This window comes from Bufo gargarizans, chromosome 6, assembly GCF_014858855.1.
Source record: "Bufo gargarizans isolate SCDJY-AF-19 chromosome 6, ASM1485885v1, whole genome shotgun sequence".
Lineage (NCBI taxonomy): Eukaryota > Metazoa > Chordata > Amphibia > Anura > Bufonidae > Bufo > Bufo gargarizans.
In genome coordinates, this window is record NC_058085.1 from 319,153,515 (window position 1) to 319,160,232 (window position 6,718).

Genomic DNA, 6,718 nt, shown 5'->3' on the forward strand with positions numbered 1-6,718 from the left:
GCACATTGCGAGTATGAGAGCGGTATATTTGGGTGATTTCCGGTGGAAAGTAGCATCCCATGATAAGTTCCTGCTTGTATCAAGTTACTAGTTTAGTGATTAGTGTCATCGCCTCCTGATCAGTGGGCCTAGAGCTCACATCACCTTATCTACCGGGGAAGAGGTACAAAAAAAAATAAAAAAATAAAAAAATATTTGGGCTTCCAAGAATGATATGACGTTCTTAGTTCATATTTCCGGGGGGAGGCGTGGTAGTAGTAGTAATCCCTCTACAGTCGCTCTATTCCTTGGGGTTTGTTGGACACATTTGGGTTTTCTTATTATGTTTGTACGGGTCAACCACTGAATAGTCCTCCTGGTAGGTCTTCACAGGTCAGCATGGTGGTCCTCCAAGCATCTTTCTACATTACTCGTTTCGCTGTACGGTTTGGTCTGGATGTCCGAACGGTCCAAGTCACTGAGTTCAGGTCGTTTCTGGCTGCATGGGTTCGGATCCCACTCTGGGCAGCTGTGATAGAGATGCATCAGTTTCTTTGGGTTGGTTGTCAGAAGGGAAGCTTAGCACCCCCCTTGACAAGGATGGACTAGGCTGCACAGCCCTCACAACACATGTATGCCACCTACCTTGTGGTATCTCTACCAAAATTTCATAGGCGATTCGGGGATAGTTTGGGGTGTATTAAATTTTTCGGCCCTGCCGTCCCATTCGGCCTTTTGTTCTGGCTGATTGATAATTTCTCCAGGCTGTTTGTCTTTTCATTGTATATGCGTGGCGTAGTCTGCTGCTGTAGGTCTGTGATTTAGCAGCTTGCTTTCCTGCAGTGTTCTTGGGTTGGGAACCCCTCACCCAATATGATCACATAAATGAATGACTGTACAAAATGAATAATTACAAAAAAAATATAAATTATTATTATTATTTTGGTTGTTATTTCAGTCGAGTAAGGAATATTAGTACTCTTGAGTTGGGGGTCCTTCATTCATGATGATTCGGTAAAATATTGGGCCGGTCCCTCCCCTCCGCCTGGGTTGGTCTGGTAGGTAAAGTTCGTTGATATTCGTTTTAACTTCACATATGGTGGACTCTAATTTTACATTAGGATAGTTTCCTCTTTGATTTTGTGGTGTTCCTTTATGTATAAAAAATAAATAAAAAAATCTATATGTCTATAAATCTATATATTAATAATAATGGTATACAGTCATGTGAAAAAATTAGGACACCCTTTGAAAGCATGTGTTTTTTTGTAACATTTTTAATAAAAGGTTATTTCATCTCCGTTTCAACAATACAGAGAGATTAAAGTAATCCGACTAAACAAAGAAAACTGAAGAAAAGTCTTTTCAAGATCTTCTGTAAATGTCATTCTACAAAAATGCCTATTCTAACTGAGGAAAAAGATAGGACACCCTTGCCCCTAATAGCGAGTGTTACCTCCTTTGGCTGAAATAACTGCAGTGAGACGGTTCTTGTAGCCATCTACCAGTCTTCGACATCGGTCTGAGGAAATTTTACCCCACTCCTCAATGCAGAACTTTTTCAGCTGTGAGATGTTTGAGGGGTTTCTTGCACGTACAGCCCTTTTCAAGTCACCCCACAGCATCTCAATGGGATTCAAATCTGGACTTTGACTTGGCCATTCCAGGACTCTCCATTTCTTCTTTTTCAGCCAATCTTTGGTTGATTTACTAGTATGTTTTGGGTCATTGTCATGTTGCATGGTCCAGTTCCGCTTCAGCTTTAATTTTCTAACTGATGGTCTCACATGTTCTTCAAGCACCTTCTGATACACAGTAGAATTCATCGTGGATTCTATGATGGTGAGCTGACCAGGTCCTGCTGCAGCAAAGCAGCCCCAAACCATGACACTTCCACCTCCATGCTTCACAGTTGGTATGAGGTTCTTTTCTTGGAATGCTGTGTTTGGTTTACGCCAAACATGTCCTCTGCTGTTGTGTCCAAATAATTCAATTTTGGACTCATCTGTCCAAAGAACATTATTCCAGAAGTCCTGGTCTTTGTCAACTTTATCTCTGGCAAATGTCAGTCTGGCCTCGATGTTTCTCTTGGAAAGCAAAGGTTTCCTCCTTGCACACCTCCCATGCAAGTTAAACTTGTACAGTCTCTTTCTGATTGTAGAGGCATGTACTTCTACATCAACAGTAGCCAGAGCCTGCTGTAGTTCTCGAGATGACACTTTAGGGTTTTTGGAGACCTCTTTTAGCATCTTGCGGTCTGCTCTTGGGGTGAACTTGCTGGGGCGACCAGTCCTGGGCATGTTGGCAGTTGTTTTGAAAGCCCTCCACTTGTAGACTATCTTCCGGACAGTGGAATGGCTGATTTCAAAATCTTTTGAGATCTTTTTAAATCCCTTCCCAGACTCATAGGCTGCTACAATCTTTTTTCTGAAGTCCTCTGACAGCTCTTTTGCTCTCACCATGGTGCTCACTCTCACTTCAACAGTCAGGAGCACACCAAACTAAATGTCTGAGGTTTAAATAGGGCAAGCCTCATTCAACATGCAGAGTAACGATCTACTAATTATGTGCACCTGGTGTGATATACCTGTGTGAGATCTGAGCCAATTTAAGAGGGAATACATGTGAGGGTGTCCTATCTTTTTCCTCAGTTAGAATAGGCATTTTTGTAGAATGACATTTACAGAAGATCTTGAAAAGACTTTTCTTCAGTTTTCTTTGTTTAGTTGGATTACTTTAATCTCTCTGTATTGTTGAAACGGAGATGAAATAACCTTTTATTAAAAATGTTACAAAAAACCACATGCTTTCAAAGGGTGTCCTAATTTTTTCACATGACTGTATGTATATTACAGTGTTTTATGAACGATATCTATTTCAGACCTAATTTTATGATCCTCTTTGTGGGTTAAGTTTTGGGCTAATTGTTTTTTCTTTCAGGTCCTGGGCTTTCAGCGTGTTGATGGTGACCTTTCATATATCTCCAGTGCAGCGAGGATCGCATGCCCGGGGGGCACTCCTTGTTTTCAAGAGGTGAAGTCTTTGGACAGGGATCCAGGAATTCAGGTGGTCACAACTTCTTCCGGAAGTAGTTGATATAGCTTTGCAGCCGGGGTGCAATTATGTTGTTGCCCCTTGGTTATCCTGGAGCTCAGGACCTTATGTGTCCTGACATTCTAGTTGGGGGAGTTGGTGTCATTTCCTGAGTTTATTGTTTTGGTCATACGGGGGAAGGGTTAGTTAGACTATACGATGGTTTAGTACAATCCGGAAGTACATACAGGCGCCGCTGGAAGTCTTTTTGTGGACTTATCATCTCCACCTCTGCAGGCAGAGAGTTCCTTAGTTAGCGCACTGTTCTTACAGTTAAGAATCCTCCTCTATGTTTGTTTATAAACCTTCTTTCCTCCAGATAAGAGGAGGTTTCATGGTTAGTCTTTGTCCTGGGGATAAATAGATGGGGGAGTTGTCTTTGGCTCCCCTTAGTCAATTTTTTCTAAAGTGAATAACCCTAATGTTGATAATCTTTCAGGGTACTGTTGTTGCCCCATTCCAGTTATTACTTTAGTTGCCCTCTTCTGAACCCTCTCCAGACCTGCTATGTCTGCCTTGTTCACAAGGGCACAGAACTGTACACAGTCCTCCATGTGTGGGCTGATGTGTAAAGTGGTAGGACTATGTTCTCATCACGGGCATCTAGGCCTCCCGTTTGTCATGCGACCCATTATCTTATTGGCTTTGGTTTGTTAAGGGGGAACCGTTGGCATCTTCCGCTTGGATGTTAGTTGGGGCAATTTATTTTTCGGCTTTTTGTAAGGGTTTCAACAGACTCGGCTCTGCTGGGTGGTGGTTGGAGCCCCGTTTGGAGAACCGGTCTCCTTCGTGGCGACATTTGAGTTCAGCAGAGATATGGTGGTAGCAGATGGCGTACTTGCCCACTGGGAGTCCAGCGGTTGGCATACCGCTCTGATGATTACGATTTAACTTGCCCGCTGGGAGTCCGGCGTTTGGCATACCGCTCCGTTATTATGGTTTATTAAGGTTTGCCGCTTTAATAAAGAAGCTGTGGCCGATCACTGACATTCTGCAATAGCCCCTGTAGTGACATTAAGACCATAAGAAACCATCTACTTGAAGCAGGACTGCATTCATGCACTCCACTGTTTGCCACTGTTTGCCATCACTGTTTGGCAGATGGCGTACTTGCCCACTGGGAGTCCAGCGGTTGGCATACCGCTCTGATGATTACGGTTTAACTTGCCCGCTGGGAGTCTGGCGTTTGGCATACCGCTCCGTTATTATGGTTTATTAAGGTTTGCCACTTTAATAAAGAAGCTGTGGCCGATCACCACCCAGCAATACAAGTGACACAGTTGTCAGTGTTTTTGTTATGGGTCAAGGTTGGGTAAAGGGGCCAGAGGTGAGTAAATTGTGGTCCCCTTCCCCTTCTTCCCTAGATACCAGCAGTCTGGAAAGCACCCGACTGTATAAGGAGGGTGCTTAGGGACTGATGGTCCCCCCTCCCCTTTCCCCCCTTAGGGCATTAGGGAGCTGGCCCCATTACATTAGTGCTTAAGAATGTGGTTGTTTAGGGCCATTAAGGGTTAATGCACTGGGGAGCTTTCTAAGACAGGATGTGGGCGGTTCAGGGGATCCTGGAGATACATATACTCTCTCCCGATGCTGGCTCTTCCTCTTGCCAGTGGAAGCAGATTGGCCCTCCCTCCCTCTGTGGTGATCCTTGGGAAACAGATCAGGGTTCGGGGTTATGTTTGGCTATGGAGACTTGATTATTCTGTTTTGTTTTTCTATTCTTAAGAATCCATGCTGGGAGTCCAGCATTTTGGACATCGCTCTGATGATTGCGGCTTTGGAGAAAGACGAATTATGGTCAAGTTTATGAAGTCACAGCTGGCGGCATTTGAGTTCAGCAGAGATATGGTGGTGGCAAATGGCGTACTTGCCCGCTGGGAGTCCAGCAGTTGGCATACCGCTCTGATGATTAAAGTTTAACTTGCCTGCTGGGAGTCCGGCGTTTGGCATACCGCTCCATTATTATGGTTTATTAAGGTTTGCCGCTTTAATAAAGAAGCTGTGGCCGATCACCACCCAGCAATAAAAGTGACACAGTTGTCAGTGTTTTTTTTTTTTTTTTCCAATTTAGATTTTATTGAAATTTTTGGTACAACAAAAATAGAGACGTGTGCACATTCAAACAATGTTAACAGTTCAAACACGATGTCCACAGAACTGTGTTGGGCATACACCCATCATCACACAGTACAGCTCATGAAAGAATATGAGGTAGACATATCCAATGAACACGTAAAATTTCAGTAACATATAAACATACAAGACGCTGGACAAGGAGGTAGGGGGAAGGAAAGGGGGGGGGAGGGTACAATTTCTGCTGAAGCTGCTAAACCTGCGCATCACGAAATGCGGCTGAAGAGCGAAAGGTTTCCCACGGGCCCCAAATCCTCACATATCGTGCAGTGTCTGCGGGCGAAATGCTAATGAGATCTTCCAACCTCTGATACAGAGAAATTTCGTCAAACCACTCCTCAGGCGAAGGGGGAGAAGGGGATTTCCAATGCCTGGGGATCACCGCCTTTGCCGCCTGAACCATATATTTTAGGAGGGATTTCTTATATGCCGGGACATTCAGGACACTATCGAATAACAAAAGAGCTTCTGGGGAGTTTTGGATAGGGACACCTGTAACCTCTTTAATTATTCTATGAACGAAGTTCCAGAAGGGCCGCAAGCCGCTACAGTTCCACCACACATGGATCATCGTGCCTTCCTCTTTAAGACATCTCCAGCAACGGTCCGATACCGTCGGGAACCATTTGTGGAGTAGTGCTGGCACTCTGTACCATCTAGATACAATTTTGTAGCTCGTTTCCTGAGCTTTGGCCGAAACCGTTGATTTGTGTGCTAGAAGGAAGCATCTGTTCCACTGGGCTGGGGTATACTGAGTCCCCAAGTCCCGCTCCCAGGCTTGACAATACGGAGGAAGGCACGAGGATCGCTGGTGTATCAGTAGTTTGTATACTGCGGATATGGGGTGTAAGGTCGCTGAGGAGGAGATACACATCCGCTCAAACTCAGTGAGTTTTCTGGCCAGAGTGTGAGTTCCCCTCAGAGAAGTGTAAAAGTGTTGGAGTTGTAAGTATTCAAAGGAATTGCGGGTTAGTGGAGCCTCTAAAATCTGGGCCAGGGGTTTAAGTGTGGGGCCAGAGAGAACATGGCAGAACCTGATCGGTCGGGTTCTCGAGCTTTGAAGGAAATGTTTAGAGGAGTGTCCTGGAGGGAATCTAGGATGGTCCGTGATTGGCACCAGAGGGCCTTTAGGGTCAATCAATGAGGTTGAGCGGCTAATGGATGCTAAAGTTGCAAGGGTATGGTGAGCAGAGAATGACAAATGTAATGACAGTTGACGTGGAGAGCCTACTAGCCATGGGAGGGTTGAAACCGCGCACACTGAAGTATCCCTAGTAATTTGTACCCACGCCTTGGGAGAATCAGCACGTGTCAGGTCCAACAGTCGGGCATATGCTGCGGAATGATAGTATAGCCTGCAATCTGGAAGACCCACCCCTCCCGTTTCCTTGGTGCGGGTCATTATCTCCCATTTTATCCGCGGTCGGCCAGGGGCCCATACAAATTGTGTGAAGCACCTACGTAGTTGGGACCAGAAAGTAGACGGTATATGAAGGGGAATAGTCTGTATAAG

The 6,718-nt window shown here is 45.0% G+C and overlaps 1 pseudogene; it reads left to right on the forward strand.

Moving 5' to 3' along the window:
- The first annotated feature begins 535 nt into the window (after positions 1–535).
- Positions 536–651, forward strand: LOC122942955 (annotated as a pseudogene).
- Positions 652–6,718: the final 6,067 nt, after the last annotated feature.